Source organism: Erinaceus europaeus, chromosome 21, assembly GCF_950295315.1.
Source record: "Erinaceus europaeus chromosome 21, mEriEur2.1, whole genome shotgun sequence".
Lineage (NCBI taxonomy): Eukaryota > Metazoa > Chordata > Mammalia > Eulipotyphla > Erinaceidae > Erinaceus > Erinaceus europaeus.
In genome coordinates this window covers 37,422,620-37,447,277 of record NC_080182.1, presented here as the reverse complement: position 1 = coordinate 37,447,277, position 24,658 = coordinate 37,422,620, and the positions used below count along the sequence as shown (strand labels likewise).

The 24,658-nt window shown below is 44.1% G+C and overlaps 1 protein-coding gene and 1 non-coding gene across 6 annotated transcripts in view; one reads left to right on the top strand and one right to left on the bottom strand.

Moving 5' to 3' along the window:
- PLCL2 (phospholipase C like 2) overlaps window positions 1–24,658 on the bottom strand; it is a 253,669-nt gene that overhangs the window by 213,612 nt on the left and 15,399 nt on the right. The window lies entirely within an intron of this gene.
- Window positions 21,430–21,552, top strand: LOC132535347 (U6atac minor spliceosomal RNA). Its single transcript, XR_009547135.1, has one exon. It is a non-coding gene; the product is annotated as a U6atac minor spliceosomal RNA (small nuclear RNA).

The following is a 24,658-nucleotide window of genomic DNA, read 5'->3' as shown; positions in this document are numbered from 1 at the left end:
GCGCGCACATTACAGTGTACAAGGACCTGGGTTCGAGCCCCCAGTCCCACCTGCAGGGGGAAAGCTTTGCAGGGGATGAAGCAGGGCTGCAGGTGTCTCTCTGTCTCTCTTCCTCTCTACAGCCCCCTTCCCTCTTGATTTCTGGCTTTCTCTATCCAATAAATAAAGATAATAAAATTAAAAACAATATAGACTATACCAAGATCTATCATCTAATTTTCTAAATTTACTATCCAATAATCAATGAAAACAATTTCTCATAAGTAACAGCATACACCAAAAGTTCCACATTAAACAAAAAAAAAAAGATGAACACTGATGAAATATGACCAAACTGTACTTTGTAGCTCCCAGACTTAAAACACCATATCAATAGAAACCATGGTTGCTAGGTCCCCGTTAACAAAGGGTTCTGGTAAGTCACATGTTAGGGTGCTGAAGAAAACACCAAAAAAAAAAAAAAACAAAAAACAAACCCAAAAAAACACTATATGGAGGGTATTTCATCGATGCTATAGTTGCTATATATCTACAATGAGAGTCTTTTTCTTTTTTTCTTTATTTATTCCCTTTTGTTGCCCTTATTTTATTGTTGTAGTTATTATTATTGATGTTGTTGTTGTTGGATAGGACAGAGAGAAATGGAGAGAGGAAGGGAAGACAGAGAGGGGGAGAGAAAGACAGACACCTGCAGACCTGCTTCACCGCCTGTGAAGTGACTCCCCTGCAGGTGGGGAGCCGGGGGCTTGAACCGGGATCCTTATGCAGGTCCTTGCACTTAGCGCCACCTGCACTTAACCTGCTGTGCTACCGCCTGACTCCCTTTTTTTTTTTTAATTGTGGGGAAAAAATTATAGGCAGATTTCTTTTTACATCCACAAAGTCATGAATTCTAAATCCAGTATCACATTCTATTCAATATCACCAAGTTATGTTTTTCTTTTTAACAATACACTGACGTAAGCATGACTTCATTAGAATTAAGTTGCATATACCTATTCATATATTCACATTCTTTAATTTGATTTCCCTTCTCCAAATGGGGTCACTTCACATTTTCTAAATCCTTCACCAAATTTGGACACCTGTTTTCCTTGCAGTCAACTTTTAAATGGTGTTATTCAGAATATATATAAATATATATATACACACACACATATATATATATTATATGTAACAGAAGTAGTAAGCCATTAAGATGTTCATTTGTTTATTCATCATAACAGGATTCCAGAAACATCTTAGGATGCAATTTAGAAAACATTTCTATCTCCAGCCTAATAACAAAAGACAGACACCTCAGAATTGTTGAGTGAAAATCTGTACACAGTAATGCTAAATGAGTATCAATCTGGAAACTTTGACAAAGGATTTGGAAGAAGAAAAGAGCAAGAAGAAGGGAAGCAAGTTATTGTAAAGGCCCAAGTGCTGGGTGACAGGAGCTGGGGAACAATGAGCCCAGGCAGCTGGTGGCAGCAAACCATATTGCAGCATAAGCACCGCAAGAAAGGTTTTGTTTGTTTGGATGCTTGGAGTGGTTTGGTGAGGAGGACTATCTGTGTAGCTCTACCTAGGTATCAAGAGTTATTCAGCACTGTGTCTTAATCTTTTATGAAGCAAAGAAAGGAACAACTCAAAGACAGCAAATGCAGTAGAAAACAGCTGGCCTCACAGTCAACAGCCCACAAAGCTATTTTTGGCTTTGTGAGAAATGCTGCTCACTACCTTGCACAACTGAGCAGGTCTCAGTTCCCTTCAAAGAAAATGGTGGAGTAAGCTGACAGGACTCCGGGGGGTGGGGAGGTGAACTAGAGATTAATGATCTCAAATCTATAGAATGCAATGCTGAAGAATAAAACCACTCCCCATCAGCAGGGAGGAAGCTCCACAAGTAGTGAAGCAGTGCTGCAGGTCTCTGTCTCCCCCCATTTCTCTGTCCTACAAATATATATTAAAAACAGAGCTGGGCAGTAGCGCTGCGGGTTAAGCGCACATGGCGCAAAGTGCAAGGACCGGCGGCGTAAGGATCCTGGTTCGAGCCCCCGGCTCTCCACCTGCAGGGGGGTCTCTTCACAGGTGGTGAAGCAGGTCTGCAGGTGTCTGTCTTTCTTTCCCTGTCTTCCCCGCCTCTCTCCATTTCTCTCTGTCCTATCCAACAACAATAGCTATGAAAACAGTAACAACTACAACAAGTGCAACAAGGGCAAAAAAAAAAAAATGGGGAAAATGGCTTCCAGGAGCAGTGGATTCATAGTGCTGGCACTGAGCCCCAGTGATCATCCTGGAGACAAAAATAAAATTAAAAACAATAGCTATTACACAAATGTGAAACCACTAAAAAGTAATAATTCCTAAACAGTATCAGGTAGGCCTTTTAATATTTACTGAACTGTTTTTTGTTTTGATGGGTACAGTAATATCCAAGCACTTCAATAACAAAAGTAAACATTTTACCTACTTATGTGAGTCCTTCCATGTCTGCTATGCTTCTAAGTTGAAGTAAATCACAAATATTGACACTCACAATTGCAATGCAATTTTGAAACACAATACAGCTATTTTAAAAATTGACAAGGTACTACCATAGATTAGAAACCAAATCAAATATCCTCAAACAAAATTAATTTAATTACTGCACTAAAGCACTGGGCAGACTGTCTACGAAGCATGGCATTCATGTGCTATTTATGAAAACAAAGGGATAAACACGTCAGTTCCCACTTTATACGAAAATTGATCACAAGATACACCAAGCAGTCACTGGAGACAGTCTGGGTTTCATCTTATCCATTCACATCACAACCACATGAGCACTGGAAGCCCAGCACCAACAAATAACAAAAATGAAGCTGAGGGACTTGGTCGCGGTACCCCTGGCTCAGTGCAAGTACCTGGGTTCAAGCCTCCAATCCCCACCTGCACGGGGAAAGTTTTGCAAGTAGTGAAGCAGTGTTGCAAGTGTCTCTCTGTCTCTCTCTCTCTCTATCCCCCCCTTTCTCTCAATTTCTGGTTGTCTCTATCCAATAAACAAATTAAAATAATTTGAAAAGTTGTAAGTGAAGCTGATAGGTTGCTAGTGGGAAGAGAGGGTTCTAAACTGTTGTTTTTTTGAAGACCTAGGATGACTCAAAAGAAATTATAGTCTAATAGATGTGTTCTTCCCCTAGAGCTAGGGAGAAAAGTAAACTCTCAAGATAGTTAGGAGTATTCTTTCTCTGCTTTTTAGTTCTGGATGATTACCCTGCCATCCCATTATACTATGACATTTTTAAAGATTACACAAATATGAAATAAAAGATTTATCAATGCAAAATTATAGTTAGGACTTTGGGATTTAAGAGACCTGGGATCAAATGAGAGTTGTGCCTATGGATCTTATGGAGATAATATGTTCATCTTTCACTCAGATGTTAGAAGTATTTTGAGATAAATACAAACGGAGCTGCTGTCACATTAGATGTGGGATGTGAGCGACAAAGAGACTCTAAGGCCTGAAACAGCTAGAAGACCGTCTTCAGACTGAGCTAAGGAAGAGGCGAGGTGGGTCAGGAGAACTGGAAAAGTGCTGTGAAGTCACACTTCTGGCGGGCGGAGAGATGATGATGGGTTAGGAGTACAGAAGAGATTCTGGGTAGAGACAGCATCTTGGCAGTGGCGGGCATATGCATGACACATAAAGCCATGAGACAAGGTGCGACTGAAGGCGGTGGAAACAACAGGTAGAGAAAGGACCGAGATCACTACAACATGGGGAGGTCCAAGTGAAGAGGCGGACTCAGCAAGTGGGACTTAAGCAGCTCATGAAGGAGACAGGAAGAAAGCTGGGAGAAGAGGGAGCCCAGGACACAGGTGAAGGGAATGCACTGATAGAAGGAATGACAGAGCATGTGGAAAACTTGGTGGGGGCAGGAAAAGGGGGAACCTGAGGACGCACCAACGGGTTTCAGAGCGTCAGTGGTGTGCACAGGAAGCTGCTGGTAACTATGGAAAGAACAGCTCTGGTGAGCAGGAGTGAGGATAAGAACAGGAGTTGACTGGATTGGAGGGGGGGGCAAGGAACTGGAGGCAATGAGCACAGACAATTCTTCTAGTTGTTTGCCTGCAAAAGAGGCAAACAGACTGGCCACTGGCCACAGGGAAGAGGCAGAGAGAGCATGGAAGAAATGTCAGGAGTGAAGCTGAGTCCACAGCAGAGGAGAGGACTGATGTGTGAGGCAGCTGAGGAGGGAGAGGACTTGACATAGTCCACCTGGAAACTCTGGTTCTGTGCAGGACATGGACAAGTCATCTGGGTAACTCCAAAGCAAGGAGAAGGTGTGGGCACAAGGTTGGTAAATGGGAAGACAATGGGACCAATCAGACCACGCCACTCCACCCCCTCCCCCCAAAAAAAGGAAAGAAGCCACCTGAAATTGGCATTTCCTAATTATTGAAAGATAACATTTAACCCATAAAAGTTTTTGTTTGTTTGTTTGTTGCCAGGAAATACACAACTGACTTTTAGTATATGTGTCCTTTTTTAAAAAATGGGAAAGGGATTCCCAAGAACTATCAAACTGCTAATAGACGATAGATAGAAAGGACAAAACCTCAAAGAGGCACAACTGAATGTAGCGTGCAGGTTTCAGCCTAAGACACGTGATTCTTTTTTTCCCTAATTCCCTTCATTAGTCATTTGCCTAACTTAGTGTTCCTGAAAGATAATACGATGTAACAGAATAGGAATAATAATGTCTACAAGTCACTGAATGCTTAGGGTGCCAAACCCATTCTCATTAAATCAGCACAGTAGTCTTCTAAAGAAAGTTCTATTATTATTCCCTTCCCACAGATGAAGAAGCTACAGCATAGAAAAATTATGTAACTTGCCCAAGAAGAAGCAAATAGTGGTGTCTAAATTCAAACTCACATCCTTGCTGATCATAAACAGCAAAACCCTCCATGCTGAGAGTGTGTACTTTACGTTACTTCAGAACTCAGTCCAAGAACATCGACATGGATGGCATGTGTTGACATACATAAAAATACTTCTCTCTCCATCTGGCCACCTACTACTAATTTTATCCACGTTCAGCAGGGGCCACACAAGTCTTTCCAGATTACTCTAGGACTCAGTGATCAGTGCGGTCTGCCTTCTAAGATGTCACCACACACTACATTTACTTTTTACTGCCACCAGAATCGTCACTGGGAGTCAGCACCTGTACAACGCCACCACTCCCTGTAGCCATTTTTTTTTCCTTTTTCTTTTTCCACAAAGGGTGAAAGACAGATGAAGAGAGATATTTGTAGCACTACTCTACAGCTCATGAAGCCTCCCCGCCCTACAGGTGGGGACCAAGAGCTTCAATTTGGGTCTTCACGCATGGTCACGTGTGTACATTAATTCTACTTTTACAATAAGAGGAGAAACAGCACGTGAAAACATACTTCGTTCCAAATATCTAGCTAATTGAGATGCCACAAAACTCATCACCACCATACGTTTCTAATTCAGGCATTATCAGAGAATTAATGTTAGGTCTGTACTCTATATATTTCCAATGGTTCTTGCATCAGAAACCATTCTAAGGTTTCTTTGCAATTTTATTAATTTCTTCCTTTGAATAAACAAGCTATTTCTAGGCCCAAAATAAGAAATGGATCATAAACCACAACCTGAGTCAAGACTTCAATCCCAACAGCTCCGAGGTTGACATCTGCCCTCAAGCCTGCCAATGGCTAGAATTCCATCAAACATGCAGAACTCTGCCATGCTTGGGACTTTACTCTTAATGTTCTCTTTGCCTAGAGTTCTCCACTAAGCAATAAATTCCCTTGGTACTCTACCCAAATTCTCCAACCGCTCTGAGTGTTGGCTGCTAATAGCACTCAGCTCACCCTGCAATTCTATGTCCCCTTGACCACAAACAACGACTGGCTGACATTGATAGCCTTTAGGACACATCAATAAACTGCAATATGTGGGATCTAATCTGGACCCTAAATAAAATTTAAAAATCCACACATATAAATCAAAAAGATTACATATATACATTTTTTTAGAAGTATAGTTTTCTTTAAAAATAACAGTATCTGGAAACTGACTGGATATTCAATGATTTAAGAAAGTATTATCAGCTGTTAGGTAAAATATATTATGACTTGTATAGATATGTTTATGGATAATATGATGTCTGAGGTTGGTTTAAAAATAATACAGGATGGGGTCATGCAGCTGAGAGCACAAATTACCATGTTCAAGGCCCCAGCCCCCCACCTGCAGGGGGACGATTTATGAGCCATGCAGCTGTGTTTCAGGTCTCTCTCTCTCTCCCTTTTCCTCTCTGCCTCCACCTCTTCTCTCAACTTCTCTCTTTCCTGTCAAATAAAAGAAAGAAAAAATGGCTGCTGTGAGTGGTGGATCCATTGTGCGGGCAGGCACTAAGCCCTAGCAGTAACTGGTGGCAACTGAAAACAAGTTATAATAGTGCAGGATGGGGACTTGTGGACTGCGACACAGAGGGGGGAGAGAGAGAGAGAGAGAGAGAGAGAGAGGGGAGATCCGGAGTGGAGAGGGAACACAGTTTTTGATTAGCGCGGACACCTCAGAGCTGGGGAGAGCGCAGTGGTTCGGGCCGCGTGGAGGTAGCCAATCTTCCCTGCGTCTGATCACCAAAGTGAAAGTGGGCAAGGGAGAGAGGGGCAGAAGAAGAAGGGCTTTATAGGGCAAAACCCGGGAGTGAGGAGCCAGGACAGGATTGGTTGGGAAGGGCACTTCGAGAATATCGTGTTAACTCTCGCGGGAACTGGCACTAGCCTGAAGGAACAACATGGCAGAACAGGCGCTCCGAGAATGTCCCAACTCTCGCGGGAACTGGCACTAGCCTGAAGGGACAACATGGCAGAACAGGCGCTCCGAGAATGTCCCAACTCTCGCGGGAACTGGCACTAGCCTGAAGGGACAACATGGCAGAACAGGCGCTCCGAGAATGTCCCAACTCTCGTGGGAACTGGCACTAGCCTGAGGGGACATCTGCACAGCAGGGACTGATAGGGTAGAGGCATGGAGAAAAGAATGTTGGTCAGGACTGACAAGGATTGAAGAGGCGTGATGTGCACAAAAGTTCACCTTGCCATTCACTGTGTCTATGTTCCAAAATAAAAAGTCGAAAAGAAGAAGATAATACTCCGAGGAGAGTTCATTATACAACAGGCGTGCCAGACAGAAAATGCCCAATCAGCCGACAAAATCAGGTTTTACTTCTATCTCCATAATCATTATTTGGAAGAACATATTGGAACCAGATGTCATTAGGATAAAAATATTGTGAAGACTCAGGGGCCAGGCGGTAGCACAGCGGGTTAAGCGCACATGGTGCAAAGCAGAAGGACCCGCATAAGGATCCCAGTTCGAGCCCCCGGCTCCCCACCTGCATGGGCGTCACTTCACAAGCGGTGAAGCAGGTCTGCAGGTGTCTGTCTTTCCCCCTCTCTGTCTTCCCCTCCTCTCTCCACTTTTCTCTGTTCTATCCAACAATAGCAATACCAACAATAACAGTAACAATAAAGCATACTGCCAGGCTGGAGTAGTGGCTCTGCCTGTGGACTCTGAGACAGACAAACAGAGCTTTCAGCTTCAAAACCTGTCCTTCCCAGAAGCTGGTGGTTCACTGCGCAAAACAACAACAACAACAATAAAAAAAAAACATTAACAACAACAACAACAACAAGGGCAACAAAATGGGAAAAATGGCCTCCAGGAGCTGTGGATTCATAGCACAGGCACCGAGCCCCAGCGACAATCCTAGAGGTAGAATATATATACAGTAAAGATTCATTAAATGAGTTATTTTGCAAGCAGATTTACAATGGCTTGGCTTATCATTTCCCCACTTCATAATGGTGTATATGTACTCAGCAGAAACCATACGTCCAATTTTGACTTGGAAGCCCTCTATTTTTCACTTTCAGTGCCAGGTCCAATAAATTACAGGAGATGTTTAACACCTAATCGCAAGACGAACGGTGTGTTGCTTCAGCCGCCTGATGAGGCTGATGGGTTCATGTACATGTCCTGAGCAGGCTTCCTCATGGTATTCTGCACGTCTGCTGCATTAAATGTGTTTTCCGACTTACACTATTTTCAGTTGATCAGGAGATAACCCTGTCATGCATCAACGACAGCCTGTTACATTACATGTCAATTATACCTCAACTTTTAAAAATTCCAGTGAAGTAAATCCCACTTTTATGCCCAATTTTAGAGATGGGAAAACTAAATCATGGGTGGTCCCTATCTAGAGTCAAACCCAAGCCAAAGAACTTGCACACTTAAGCAATAAGTCCCTCCTTCTAAATCAGTTTTTTATACCCCCCCCCCATCCAGGCCCTACACAAAGCTTGCTACCGAGTTGATAGATCAGCATCTCACTGAGGTGCGAACTGTGGCAGATACTTCAAGCAGCCCGCAAATCAAGCATGCCTGTGTCCCACCCCTGGTATCTCTGGGCTGCCTCTCTGCTCACTGTGGCTTTGCATGAAGCCACACACTTCTCTGGGGTCTCAGGAACCATGATACAAATGTCAGCCGTGGCAGGCTAATGCTCAGTCAAACAGATAGATAGGCAAGAACTGCACAGCCAAGGCCCTTTTTTGACGCTGTGACTGAGTCAGTAGTCATCTGCTCAGACTATCGGGACAAAGGAAAACTTAAAAGTACAGACTAGTAAATTCCAAACTACCACCCTTAAAAAGATCACAATTTCAAAATGTTCTTTCATGAGGCAGTGCTTATACTAAACACACAAATAAAAAAGAGGAAGATACAGAACTGAAAACTAAACCCTCCCCATGTCCAAGCTCGTTTTCAGGTAACAGTATGTGAAAACAATTCATCTGAGTTGCCAAAGAAAGGAAACAGAATTCAGGAGTGAAACGGATGATTTCTTAATTCAACTCTATAATGGAGGGGTGTTCCTGGGAAGCGGCCCCCTCAGGCTCTGACGACCTCATCAGCTTCCTCAGGCCAGCAACCGCATGGCTGTGTTTTAGGCTGGGAGGAACAGAGTAAATAAACACGATTTCTATTTTTAGCATGCTTTTCCTGGCCACTCTGAAATTTCCAAGTCACAGATTATTGCCTTTTATCTTTAGTTTTTTACTCATTTATTTAAAAAAAAAAAAAAAACTCTCAAAGCCAGGAAAAAAAATGTGCATGTTCCTATAAAAAGTTTATTTCAGAAAATAACTTATTATACAAAAATGTACACATTAGCAAAATAAAATCAAAGCATGCTTAAAATATTTCCTATTACATATGCTCAATAGTAAATCTCAAACTATAAAATATTGATTACTGGAGTCAGAGTAATTTTAAAACTCAATTATTTTTTCCTTTACTGGGGAATTAATGGTTTACAGTCAACAGTAAAATACAGCAGTTTGCACATGTGTAACATTTCCCAGTTTTCCACATAACAATTCAACCCCCTCTAGGTCCTCCTCTGCCATCGTGTTCCAGGACCTGAGCCCTCCCCCCACCCCAACCCCAGAGTCTTTTACTTTGGTGCAACACACCAACTCCAGTCCAAGTTCTGCTTTGTGTTTTTCAGATTATTATTATTATTATTATTAATGATTTAGTAATGATCGACAAGACTATGGGATAAGAAGGATACAATTCATATAGTTCTCAGCACCAGAGCTCCATATCCCTTTCCCTCCACTGGATGTTTCCCCGTTCTTTTATCCCTCTGGGAGTCTGGACCAAAGATCTCCATGGGGCACAGAAGGCAGGAGGCGTGACTTCTGTAACTGCTTCTCTGCTAGACATGGGCATTGATTGATGGATCCATACCCCCAGCCTGTGAAAACTCAAATTTAATGAAAAATTCAAAGACAAAGTTATTTTGTGAAAGTTAAGAATGTGATAACTTCAAGATAGAAGTTACTCATTAACTATTACAAAAATTCCCTCCAAAATTTACATTCACAAGATGTTCAATGACGTCTCTTGACTTTACTTGAGAATAATAGACTGGAAGTAAAAAAAAAAAAAAAAGTAGTCTCATTCATATATTCCACTTCTTTGGTATACATTTTAGAAAGAAAACCCAAGGACTAGTCTGCACACAATCAGGGTCAACTTTCCCACTGAATAGTAAGCACAATGCCAAAAGCCTACGATATATTTAAGGGTTCACGAGAATGCTTTAATTTCTTTTAAAAGAAATTAAAGGGGGCAGGCAGTGGTGCAACAGTTGAACACACACATTACCATATGCAAGGACCCAGGTTCAAACCCCTGCATCTCACCTGAAGGAGGAAAGCTTCATGAATGGTGAAGCAGATGCAGACCTGAACACACATACACACACTTCTCTCCCTCCCCCTCTCCCTCTCCCTCTCTCCCTCCTCTTTCCTCTCTCCTCTCCTCTCTCTCTCTCCTTCCCTCCCCTCTCAAATCTCTCTGTCCTATCAAATAAAAAAGAAAAGAAATCTACTGTTCAAAGGCAGTAGATTCATATTGCTGGCACTGAGCCCCAGCAGTAACCCTGGTGGCAATAAAAACAAAACATACAAAGAACGAGAGAATTTTTTAAGTGGAATAAAAATGTTTCAATGTGTAATGTTAATAGATTCATCGTAGTACTAACACAGTAACAGAACTTTTAGTACAGTCAGGAACCCAACAGACGGGGTTCACAGAAGTCATTATGTGGTTCAATTATACCTAAGGCCCCTCCAGACCCAGAAGTCACTCAAGGTAAATCCAGAACATTTCTTCAGGGAAGACGTGCCTAGCAACGCCTTGGCCGGGTCTGGACACTGACAAGTGCCCGTCTATACCACCCATCCAGTGTCAGGATGGCCCTCCCATCCATTTCTTCCCTTCAGTCTCCCCCAAATGATGGGGTTCAGTGCTTATACTAAACCCCCTGTGCTGGAGACATTACAAGGTGCTGGATATTCCAAGTTACTGGAGCACAGGCTTCCCTGGATCAATTGTTCAGTTGCTTTCTTCTTAATCTCTGAAGCCTTTAGAAATCACAGGGAAATCTCAGAAACATGTAACCACCCACATTTTTTTTTAAATACAATTAACCTGCTTCACTGCAAGTCAAGTTCCTTCTTAGAGAAGACTTGAAATTTTTGTAAATAATAGCACTTTGTCATTTTAAATGCAAAAGTTAACTAGTTATTTCCACCCCCAGAATAAGCTGAAACAAACCTCACTGGTAGGGATTTAAAAAAGAAGACAGACACTATCCTGAAAGAAAATCAAAACTAGGAGGCGCTATTTCCATCTGCTATCGAAGTGGGTATCAGGCCTTGGTCTTTGACAGTCCTCTTCTACTTCCTGCTGCTGTTCTAATGATGAAAGGCCTGTAGTACAGAACAGAATCATGGTGTGGGAAGAGTGTGAACCCCCCCCCCAGCCTCTTCTAGTTCCATTCACTTCACATCATTCCCTGTACCCACACACACCCTTAGAGCCTTCTTTTTTTTATATATATATTTATTTTATTTATTTATTCCCTTTTGCTGCCCTTGTTGTTTTATTGTTGTAGTCCTTAGAGCCTTCTGTAGCAAGGTTGGCACCACCACTGATGCTGGCTGTGGCACAGAGACAAGACTTAGGCCTCACTTCAATGTAAGGCTGTCAGAACCAAAATAACTTCAAAATCCTCCTGTAGTTTTCCCTGGAGTCTATGGGCTTCTGTCTCCACAGAATCTACCAGGGCTTTGTCCCCAACGCTGGCCGCAGAAGAGCTGCATATCTGCTTCCAGGAGAGCCACCGGGCAGCAAAGGCGCCAGCTTGTCACCACAGCCATCTTAGTAACAGCAGACCTGGAATTCTGAGATCTCGAAGGGTCGGGCACCCAATAAGCAGCACACAGGTCACCTCCTCCCCCAGGACAACAGGACTTGCCCCTTCTTAAAACACGTGTGCTCTCTCTCTCTCCCTACACACACACACACACACACACACACACACACACACACACACACACACACACACACCCCTTCTCACTGTTGTCCCTAGAATTAGCAAAATGAATTCCATGCTCTGTTCCCATTTTGGTCAGAATGGCCTGAAAAGTTAAGGAGTGGAAGTCACAGCCCTGGCTCTGGCTCTGGCTCTGGCTCTGGCTCTGGCCAAGTGGATGGTTCTGCAAGCAGCTGGTGCATGAGATGCATGTGAGGGTAACAGGTCAGCAGGCTGGCCCCAAGCCAGGCAGGGAAGCAAGAAGCCACCAAAATTCCCTTCCCCACGAAAGACACATGGGCATTCCTCACCAAAGCTAAAGCAGTAAGAGCAGGTGAGCGCTCCCCAGCAGATGCTCCTTCTTCCATGAGAGCAAGGTTTTCCAACCAGCACCATCTACATTTCAAACATATCCCTGGCCACAGCATTTTCCAAAAGGAAGTTACAAAAGATGGGTTCTTTGAAGCCCCCCATCCTCCAAACACAGGCTGGGCAGAAACCACCAGGTGGCTGTAAGAGGAATGCCAGTGGTCGCCCAGGATGGCACAGTGGAGGAATGCAAGTCTTGCAAGCATGAGGTCCTGAGTTCAGTCCCCAGTAGTGCATGTGCCAGAGACAATCTCTGACTTTCTCTCTCATACCCTCACCTCTCTCTTTCATTATATATATTTAAAAAAGAATACATGTGTAAAATAATGCAAAAAGATACCAGTGGGCCAGTGGGTTTACCCAGGTGTAAGCAGAAAGTACTTGCCTTGCCAAAGTCTTTAGTGAAATATTAGATGAGAACCTGGGTTTGACCCCAGCACCATGAACAGTGCTGGAGGGGCTCCATGGATGAGGGATCACTGCTATGGTGCCTCTTTCCTCTCTGTTTCGCTAGGCACCATCATAAAAACATATATACAGGCCAAGGGAGGCATCTGAGTGACAGTATCATGCATCTACGCTGGCATTCTTCTCTGAGGCCAGATAATCAATAACTAACCTGGGCTGAATGGTATCATTTAGAGAAACTGTTTCAATTTGTTGTTGATGATGATGGTTTACACACAACAGTTGCCAGATGGGTACAATTTCTCCTCTCACGAAGACTGGTGTCTGCAGACATTCTCACCTCCAGATTAGGTCCATCACAGTGTACCAACACCTGAAAGACCCTGCCACCTCCTCACCCCAACCTTCTCCCTGTCCTGCTTCCCCAGAGAGCTGACACTGCTTCAATTCTTCAATCCCACACTCAGCAAGAAAACCAGCCCAACTGCTTCCCACAGTACAGCCTCCACAGGTCTCTCCCACCCCCTGGCAGGTGTGGCTTCTCCCATTTGGGTCACATGATTCGCAGACTTGCTGAAGCGTTGTTGGCATGGAAGCTCTCACACATCTGAGTCCCTCCTGCTGGACACACAAGAACTTCAATTGAGTCTACGCTTTCAGTGGCCAAGACTCAGCCGTGTAACCAGCAGAGGGATTCTGTCTCACCACAAATTAAAGGGTTACAGTGCCAATGACCTTTGCTGTCTTTAGCACTTTCTAATATAAGAAAGGACAGATGTGCAGGATCATATGGTGGGGCAGGACTGTTTCAGTCCCCAACAAAGAAGGGGTGAGGTGGGAGGAAGACTAGTTCCACAAGAGGAAGGGCCATTCCGGTCATTTCCAGACCATGCACAGCATTGCCCCATCCCACCCAACATTCAACCTATAACACAGGACTTAGGGAGACTTTGGGGATACTTAATGATACACACACATACCCAAAAAAAAAAAAAATCAATGTTTTTCACAGAAACAAACTTGAAAGAAGCAGGAAAGGGAATCAGTGGGGAAAATAATAAATTATGAATCTCAGAATAAGAAGTGTTGCCCTGTTTGTAAAAATGATTAGACTATAAATTCGAGTCTTAAAAGAAAAAATAATTGGACTTCTGGGAGGCGTGGTTTATGGAGTAGCTGCCTGAATCAGACCGTCGCGCTCCTTGATACAACAATTGTGCACAACAAGAGATCGAACCGGACACAGAATCTACAGCTGGAAACATCCACAGCCTCAGGTCCGGCCACCTTCCAGACACCAGGCTGCAGATGCTACCATGACTCCACCCCGACTTCTTTGACAGACGACCTCACCAATGTCTCCTGGACCCTCACATCTCCAGAGCTCTGGCCCTCTAGAGAAAGAGAAAAACAGGCTGGGGGTATGGATCTACCTGTCAACGCCCATGCTCAGTGGAGAAGCAGCTACAGAAGCCGGAACTCCTACCTTCTGCTCCCCATAAACAACCTTGATCCAGACTCCCAGCAGGGGAGAAGAGATAGGAGGAAGATACGAGGGCTCTGCACTCCAGCTCCATCAGCACCCAGAGAGAGAGAAAGAAAAGGAGAGGGACACTGGAGATAATTATGATATCATGAGTGGCTTAGAGGAAGAAAAAAAAAAGGATTGGATCAGAAAAAGAAGGGGCAACTCTGTGTAAATGTGGACAGATGGTTGCAGAGAAGATGGTTGGCCCATGTCTAAAACTTTAAGGGAACTGTGGTGGATTGCAGTGGGGAGACTGAAGATTCAGAACTCTGATGGTGGGAATGGTGTGGATTCAAACCCCTGTCGACATGTAATTCTGTAATATAAAATTGGGGCAGCTTGGAACTTTCCTACTCATGACCACAGAATGTGAGCTCAGACCTACAGGGATGCAGAGGTCACATAGGCTCTTAAGCTGAATATGGGTCCCAGATCAAATCGATGGGGTTTACAGTCAACAATATTTATACACCTTTCCCATATTTGGGAGCTACTCTCTTCCCTGATCCAGTTTTCTGGCCCTATTTCCAGCAATGACACCATCTCCCCAGATAATAACTTGGATCCACCTGCATATCAGATGTCAGGCTCAGAAGCAAAAACCAAACAAACAACAACAAAAAAAACTAGTATAGACATGAGCCCTTTGGAATATAACTAAAATAGGCTAAATAAACTAAAATAAAAACTACCTACAAAATGGAGAAGCCCCCCCCCTCCAGCCTTTAGGTTCATGATTAGTCAACAATTTGTTTGACTTTATATATTAATTCTCTTTTCAGCCACCAGGTTCCAGATGCTACCATGATGACAATCGGACTTTCCTGGACAGACAACCCCACCAATGTATCCTGGAGCTCTGCTTCCCCAGAGCCCTGCCCCACTAGGGAAAGAGAGAGGCAGGCTGGGAGTATGGATCCACCTGTCCATGCCCATGTTTAGCAGGGAAGCAACTACAGAAGCCAGACCTTCCACCTTCTGCTCCCCATAATGACCCTGGGTCCATACTCCCAGAGGGATAAAGAATAGGAAAGCTATCAGGGGAGGGGATGGGATACGGAGTACTGGTGGTGGGAGCTGTGTGAAGTTGTACCCCTCTTATCATATGGTTTTTGTCAGTGTTTCCTTTTTATAAATAAAAATTATATATATATATAAAAAGGAAAATAATTTTTTCATGAGGATACCCCTTATCAAATGGTTCAAAACACCCCTCTCTGGCTCGCAAAGATGCCTGCTTTTAACAATTTCCATATAAGAAGCAAATGTTTTGGAGCCAGAAACCAATTAAATTTCTCTCTGCAATTTTTAGCGAACCAATGTATAGAAAATACTGATGTGATTCTCAACAATTAATGGAAGCAGAGGTAGATGAGTATACAGATATTTGTAAGAGTCTCTCCAAACCACTTTCGAATTAAAATCAGAAAGCCACACAGAAGAGTTAAGCCTTCTTAATTCAGCTCATGTTCTTGCTATGGAAATCCATGCATTTATTTAATGTTAATGGCAACATCAATCAGAACTGATTCTTCCTTTTAAAAAAAGATAAATGCATGCATTTTTCTTTTTTTTTGCATGCATTTTTCTTATGAAAGAGCTAGCTATAATTTATTAAGCTTTCCAACTCCTTTTTAGAAGGACTTTTTTGTTTGTTTGTTTGTAAAAATTATGTCTACTTATTGACAAGAGAAAGAGAGAGAAGCAGAGCATAACTCTGGCATAGATGATGCTGGGTACTGAAACTGGGTACTGAAAACTCAAGTCTACAGGTCCAGGGTTTAGCCACTGAGCCACCTCCCAGGCCACAGTACTTTGCCTCTCACCAAAGCTGATTCTGACCATCAAGAAAGGAGAGTGGGTGGTGGTGTCACTTGCCAAACTAAAGTTGCAGAGTTGGGCCAGGTAGAAGCAGAAGCAGGAGTTGGAAGGTTAGACCTGAACAAGCCGCTGTGAGCTGTCTGGGGGACGTGCTAGAGATGCAGGTCGGCAGCTAGACCCTGGGCTCAGAGGACAGAGCTGAAGGCGGGCACATCACCTTGGTGGTCAGTGACTGTCCAGCTGATTGTAGTAGGGACATGAAAAGGTCATCCAAGACAAGACCTGATAAAAGGGAAGGAGGCCTGTTAACTATGTCAGGTGAACCCTGTAATACTCCCTGCTGGGAGAAGTTGAAGAGGGGTCAATGGAAGGAAAGGAAACCACAGACTCTCAAGATACAGCTGAAGAGAGTTGAAGGTGGAGTAAGTAGGAAGGCTATTGCTATCTTCAGTTTATTTATTTAATTACGTTGGTTTTTTTTGTTTTGTTTTTTTCAACAGGATTATTTCTAGGACTCATGCCAGCACTACAAATCCATCCTTCCTGGTGGCCATTTTTTCAGGGTTTTTCTGTCTATTTTTATTTAACAGGACAGAAAGAAATGGGGGGGGGGGGTTGACAGAGGAGGAGAGACACCTGCAGACCTATTTCACCACTCATGAAGTATCCCCTGCATGTGGGGAGTGGGGACTTGAGCGTAGACCTTGCTCATGGTGATATGTGGGCTTGACCAGTACGTCACCACCTGACCGCCGTATCTTCTGTATTATTAAGGTGATTTGGAAACTTTAAGGGCCTTCCTTGTTTCTATGGCCCTGAGCACGTTTCCATGCTGATGGAGAAGCTGAGTACCAAAGAGCAAGTCACTGACACAGGGCAGACAGAGCAAGGAGTCCAGAGCACAGGGACTATGCAGAGAGACCACCGCACCGTCACAGAGAGCACATCTGTGTCCAAGGGTCAAGGTTAACGCTGAGAGGTTTCCCTAAGAAGCAAGGGATTAGACCACATGCTAAGAATGGTGGGGAGGTGGTAACAGAAAGGATAAGCACATTATTTCCTTGTCCACAGTTACCCACCCAGAGTCTGAAATGGATGTTTAATCTAGGGGTGGCCTTTCTCTGAAGCACCCTGGCTCCCAGGATGGCCTCTCATCATGGCCTCCCTGGTAAAGGACTGCCCCGGCACAGCTGGCACTGTGCTGCCCCTCATCCTGAGAGGTCTGCGGTTCCCAGGGCAGAGCCTTCTGCGGCAGCTCCTGAAGCAGCAGGCTTCGAGAACGAGAACGGCCAGGCACGATTCCATCGCTTTCTTAGAATGACAGCTTGGTCTGACTTGTTAAAGGAATTAGCAAGTGGTCGTAATTAGTTCGCAACTTCAAGGATGCGCAGACGCACTGCTTTATCACAACAAGCAACAGAGCAGCTTCTGCCAAGAGTGGGCCACTGACCAGTGAGCAAGGCATTAACCTTCAGTACCTTTCACGGGACAAAAACAACTCTTTGGTGAACTGTCGAACAGTTTACCATAGGCACTGCTCTGAGATGACTTTTTTTTAAATTTCTTTATTGGGGAATTGATGTTTTACATTCAACAGTAAATACAATAGTTTGTACATGCATAACATTTCCCAGTTTTCCATATAACAATACAACCCCCACTAGGTCCTCTGTCATCCTTCTTGGACCTGTATTCTCCCCACCCACCCACCCCAGAGTCTTTTACTTTGGTGCAATACACCAATTCCAGTTCAGGTTCTACTTGTGTTTTCTTTTCTGATCTTGTTTTTCAACTTCTGCCTGACAGTGAGATCATCTCATATTCATCCTTCTGTTTCTGACTTATTTCACTTAACATGAAATTTTTCAAGGTCCATCCAAGATCGGCTAAAAACAGTGAAGTCACCGTTTTTCATAGCTGAGTAGTATCCATATATATATATATACATACATACATAGCACAACTTGCTCAGCCACTCATCTGTTGTTGGACATGAGATAACCTTTTGATGACAGTGAGTTTCCACTGTTGTTAAATAAGTGGATGAGACATGCCATCTTTCTCAGTGGACCTATGAGATGTGTAACATTATCTGAGTGACAGGGAGGGTGAAAAGAAGATGAACTATAAGTCAGGGGAAATGCATCCAAACTTCAACCTTGCTGGTGTCTGGGAGCCGTCCTGGACATTCAGACTTTGACTTTCTCATGTCTCGAAGGAGGGCCGCCAGTTATGTCTAAAGCACAAGACAGTCATAAGAGCAAACTGAGCTGATGCTGGTAAAAGTCAGCTATGCAAATGTACGGTATTATCAATGTACAAATGAACTGAATCCCCCCAAAAAACTTATGAAATATTGCTATCACCACTTTGTTTCCATAGCATATTCCTTGAGAAGCAGGCGCGCTTCTGGCAAAGCACAGTGTACAGTCGTCCTAATGACATGAGCAGGCGGACTTGCAGTTCTATTCCAGCTTATGAAGACTATAGTGAGATAGAAAGAATGTGAGTGATTTTCTTAAAGGTCAAAAGACAGAGGCTGAGAGGTGGCACAACTGCTATATGCTACCATGTGCAATGATCTGGGTTCAACCCCCTGTCCCCATTTGTGTGGGGGGGTGGGGGTGTCTCGTGGGCAGTGAAGCAGCATTATAGATGTCTTTCTTTCTATCTCCCTACCCCCCCAGCCCCATTCTCAATTTCTCACTTTGCTATCAAATAAAAGGGGGGGAAAAGGAGGCGGGGGTGGAGGGAACTGGCCACTGGAAGCAGTGAATTCATCATGCAGGCACTGAGCCCCAGCAATAACTCTTTTTGCAAAAAAGTAAAGTCAAAATAGAGACTAAAAATAAAATTCAAGTCTTCAACTGGATATACTCTATGGGAGGAAAAAGAAATACTATTTGTAATTTCATTGAAAATTTTATTTTTTTTCAAGTTCACTGAAAATGCTAAGCATACAGAAATAACTTGAAATAAATTATTATTGTCTACGATTATTCTGAGATTTTTCCCCTTGTCAGGAAAAAAAAAATGAAGTCTATTTTCTTTAGTGTCACATTAAGTGCTCCCTCAAAACAGAACCTTTCAAGGCCCTGATATGAAGACCTCCGTGGCTCTAATCTTGAGAGGGATTTAATCAATCAGGCCAACTCACCAATGCCCCAGGTGGAAAGTAACAAAAGTGATGGACTGGGGGAGCCCACAAGGGCCTGGGGTTAAGTGTTTCAATTCGAAACTGTAAGTAAACCAAAGCTAGAGTGTACTGTGAGTAACCCAATTAAAAATATGAAACCAAAACATGTTATTCAAATGAGGTAGAATTGGTGGTGTTGAAAACAACACTTTTAAATTATGGTTGACAACGGAGGAGGGAAATTTGCTATGACCTTTAAAATAGGATAGAAGTGGGCGGGGGGAGGGGAGAATGGTAGTGTGGGGCACTTACCAACAAACTTACAGGAACAGCACACACATCTTTCTTGTGTCAGGAACTAAATCGAGACCGAACAGCAGAAACTGAACCATTCAAACAGATCCTCCAAAGGTTTACTTAGGTTTAATTCACCATATTAGTCATGCAAAACATACTTCAGCAGGTGCCCCAAAGACATCTAAGACAACGAGACTCAGCAGACAGAGAAGCAAGCAGAGTCCTCTGGGTACATTTCAAGAGGCAGCTCGCAGTCTCCATGGACCAGCACCCCAGGAACTAGACCTGGAGTCCAGACCTGACCCTCAGTACAGAAACCAGGGGACTTGGCTTCCCTGCCTACATGGGGACTTTGCCATTGCTTTTAAAGACGACCCCAGACACAGCAGAAAAGCCCAAGGCTGAATCCAGTCTTTTCCACGGGACAGCAGGCTTCATGTGAGAGTCGAGGCTCCGCGCTTCTCCGATTCTCCACCCTGCTCAGTCCTCACACCCGAGAGCAGGGCTAAGCTGGCCGCTGCTCTGCCGTCCGTCTCAGAGCCAAGCTCCTACCCCGCACGGAGGGCACTGGTCCCTGGAGCTGTCCGATGGCGGGTCTCCGCTCAGGGAGTGAGGCAGAGCACTCCAGACTGACAGTACTGACAGAGTGCGGGCAGCACAGCCTCCTGCAAAGGTGCCCGGGACACTGTGGCCCGGTGCTGAGTCCCACCCCACCCGTGGATTCCAGACAGGCCCAGATACCCACCCTGCCACCCCCGCTTCCAGTCCTACCCCCGCGCCCCAGTCTTCTCCAAGTCCACTGTACAGCTCTGTCATGTTTCTGTCTGTGGTGGTGGGCGGTGGCCAATGTTGGAGGCAAACAATTAGAACCTAATCTATGGCTCCAGTGTCCCCAGTCTACACCTGAGCTCTGACAGCAGCTCATGCTCTGTGCTTCTAATGACATCTCTGTAGCATCCCTCCCCCCTGGTTTTGCCTTGCTCTCTGGCAAACAGTAATGAGGAGGACAGCAGACAACTCAAGTCCCAGGCTGCCTCAGGGAACTTCTCACCTACTTCTCAGCACCTAGCCCAGTGAAGGGCTATTTGTCCTGTTTCTCTCACTTTGCTTCACTTCCTTGTTTTCAGGCCCTTTGGGGCAATAGTCTTCCATAGTGACTATTCTCTGGTACAAATGGGCTCTACCTAAATATATTCCACAATAAAACTTTCTTCCCTAAGAAAGCAAGCAAGCAGATCTAGCTAATCACATTGTAAGACAGGAAGCCTCGCTCGGAAACCATCCTCCCAGACAATATTTCTGTTCCACCTCCATGGTAGTTATTAAGCTCAAGCAAAGATTACTAAAGGCCTAGGCTCCTAGAAACATGCCTAAAATAGGCTTCCAATTCTCATTTGCTGTAATCCTTTCCTTTGGTTCCTATTTATTAAATATTTTGCCCTGCTTTATATCAAAATGCTTTTCAGCCATCATGTTACAGATGCCACTTCAATCCCATCCTGACCTCTCTATACATACACAGATGACCTCACCAACATGTCCCAGAACCTCACCTCTCCAGAGCCTTAGCCTACTAGGGAAAGATAGACACAGGCTGGGAGTATGGACTGATCAGAAGCCAGAACTCCTTCCTGCTGTGCCCCAACAAAGAATTTTGATCCATACTCCCAGAGGGGGGAAATGTTAGAGGAAGATGACCAGAGGGCTCTGAACCCCAATTCCACCAGGACCCAGATCATGTGTCACCAGGAACCTTTGTTTTTATACCATCACTGAGAAGAAAGATAATCTGGAAATTGCCAGAAGTCAGAACTGTTTCTCTTATCTGAGAGGGAAGAGGGAAAAAGGAAGAACACGAGGAAAGAAATGGGTGTAGGTGTTATTTAGAAAAGAGTTAAGTGTTGTATGAAAGGAGAGAAGGTTAGCACTCCCCTTGACAAGGATGGAAGAGGCTTCAGCCTGCAACACACATACAGTTAAGGCATTGCCACCTACTTCGTGGCATCTAACCGCCGTTTCTAGAGTGATTTGGGAGAAGAAGGAAAGAAGAGAGAGTCAGAAGCATAAACTTATCCTTGCTTTTTGGTTGATATTTACCCCCTTGAAATTTATTGACAATTTCCGTGGTAATATGGTACAAGGTAACAACTATGTTGAAATATCAAGGAGGAGACTAAGTTTGTATTTTTATCATTTGCTTTTGTTCCATGTCTAAAAAGATTGACTCCAATGACTTGGTTGGCATTATTTTCTCCTTAAAAATAATATTCTATATAGTAACATCAAAAAAAAAAAGAGTTAAGACAGCTGTAGAAGTGAATAAAATGGGAAAAGTATATAAATAAATGTACATATATAATAATAATAAATGAATAAGAAAAAAAGAAAGGAAGCTTTTTCAAGGAAAAGAAAAAGACTGCAGGCTTTCTTCTCTATAGAATGCTAACACTCATTGCTTTTATGCCTTCGGTTTAGACATGAATAAATCAACTTGTCTATTAAAGATATATGAGTTAACCAGTGGCTTTCAATCATGACCAAGCAAGCTGGAGAGTGCTTTCCTGCTGCCAAACATGAGTATTCCCACAAGCTCTAGTGGCCAGAGTTTCCAGACCAGCTCTTGCCACAAGAGCACACTATTTTTTCTTCACTAGAAGTTCCACTCACATACACTTGGGAGAAGGAAGAAAAAAAAAAAAAAAAAAAAGACCCTCCCCAAAACAAGCCTAAGAACTGGAAAAACGGCCTCATATTGAAGCATAAGACTGGCATGCCTAGGGCTGGGGAGACAGCACAGTGATTATGCAAATGACATTCACGACATTTTCTGAGGTCCCTGGTTTAATCCCCCAGCACCGCCATATACCACAGCTAAACAGTGCCCTGGTGTCTGTTTCTCTGGAGTCTCGTTTCTCTGCCTCCACCCTCTGCTTCTCTTGTCTCTGCCTCGATTTCTCTCTCATTAAAATACTCACAGCTAGCAGGGGAGGGAGGGATATGGAGTTCTGGTGGTGGGAACTGTGTAGAGTCGCACCCCTCTTGTCCTGTGTTTACTGTTAGCGTTACCCTTTTTAAAAATTTTTTTCATATTTATTTATTTATTTATTTTTCTTTTGTTGCCCTTGTTGGTTTTTGTTGTTGTTGTTGTTGTTGTTACTGATGTCGTCGTTGTTGGATAGGACAGAGAGAAATGGAGAGAGGAGGGGAAGACAGAGAGGGGGAGAGAAAGACAGACACCTGCAGACCTGCTTCACCGACTTTTTTACAGACAGAAATTGAGAGGAGAGGGGCAAACAGAGAGGGAAAGAGACAGAGAGGTACCTACAGTCCTGCTTTACTGCTCCTGGAGCTCCCCATAGCAGATGGGGACGGGGCTTGAACCCAGATCCTTGAGCATGGCAATACCTGTGTTCTACTGGATGTGTCACCACCCAGCCTTGAAATCAATCTTTAATGATTAAAAAAAAAAAAAAAAAACAACAACTGGAAAATGGTGATGTGCTAACAGAGCAAACAAGTTGAGGAAAGGAAATACATCAAAAGTGACTGGGAACACAAAGACGCAACCCTGAGAAGGTCAGGCCACAGCTTCGCAGTCAATGAAATGTATCTGATGATGCCTTGGGAGTCCAACAGCCTACCTCCTACCACAGGGTCTGTGTGGCGAGAGAAAGGTGTACAGCGCCAGAAAACAGGTGTTCAACCACAGCTCACACCAACCCGGGCTGGCAGCCAGCAGAGCGAGGTGCCCAAGGCATCACTAGGTCGGGTCTCTTCCTCCCAGCGTGACCACCCACATTAATGAACACGACAAATGCTTAGGTGCGACCTGTCAGTCAATAGATTTGCTGCATACTTTCCACCCAGACACAAGGTGAGGTGGTTGAAGGACTCATTGCAGCCAGGTTTGAAATCTACAGTGACCATGATGTAGAAAGAAACAGTGACCATACTTCAGTCAAATTAGTTCTAAAAAAAAAAAATCACTTTCCAGGGGAAGCTCTTCCTCAGTGGCACAGAAGGCCATGGACACACAAGATGTCTTTCCCAGAAGATGGAAAAATGCTGAGATGGATGAGGAAATAGTGGCTTCTCAGAGGTGACTAACCTGGTCGACTGAGGTTCCAAATAACCCACCCAGGGCTTTTTTTTCATAGCTGACACAATACACTCCTTCACTTGGGTCAAAAATCCATTACTGGGGGTGGGAAAGATAGCATAAGGGTTATGCAAACTGACACTCATGCCTGAGGCTTCCAGGTCCCAGGTTCAATCCCCTACACCACCGTAAGCCAGAGCTGAGCAGTGCTCTGGCATAAGAAATAATAAAAAAATAATAATAATACATTATCGTGGCTGGGACGTTGCACACCTGGTTAAGTTACAGTGTACAAGGACCTGGGTTCAAGCCCCTAGTCCCCACAGGGGGAAGTCTCATGACTGGTGAAGCAGTGCTGGAAATGTCTTTCTCTCTCCCTCTCTATCACCCCATCCCTTCTTAATTTGTCTCTATCAAAAATGAATAAAAATAATTTTTGAAAGCCATTGTCATGTTTTAGTAACTAGCATATAGGTAGATTATTGTTTTCAAGTACAGTCTGCTTCTTCAGCTGTGACTAAGGAACTGGTTCCCCTTCATCACAATTTGGGACTCTCTCGGAGAAAGCAGCTCAGTCTTGAAGAGAAGGAGTCGTGGCAGCAGCTGCAACTTTAGCCTCCCACCCCCCACCCCCTTCTCTGCACCCCCCAGCCCCAGGAGCACCTGCCAACTCTGGGCCCCTTGCTCTCCGACACCCACCAAAGCTACATGACCATGGGCCCAGTCTCCGACAAAGGCCCTAGAGATGCTCCAAGCCCCACCTGTTCCTTCAATCTCCCAGGGCGCTCTGGAACCCTCCCGACCTCCTCAGCTTCTGACTAACTGCAGTGGAGGGAATCTGCACGCTACCATGTTTTGGAATGTGGGTCACCCAGTGTGCCCCAAGATGGCCCAGATGAGGATCTATCTGGTGTTTCCCCCAAGGGAAAGTATATTTAGACGGGACGAGATTAGAGCTAAAACCCAGCACTTGGCCACCTGGAATCGCCAGCATAGTGCTATTCAGTGGCAATCAAACATCTCTAGCT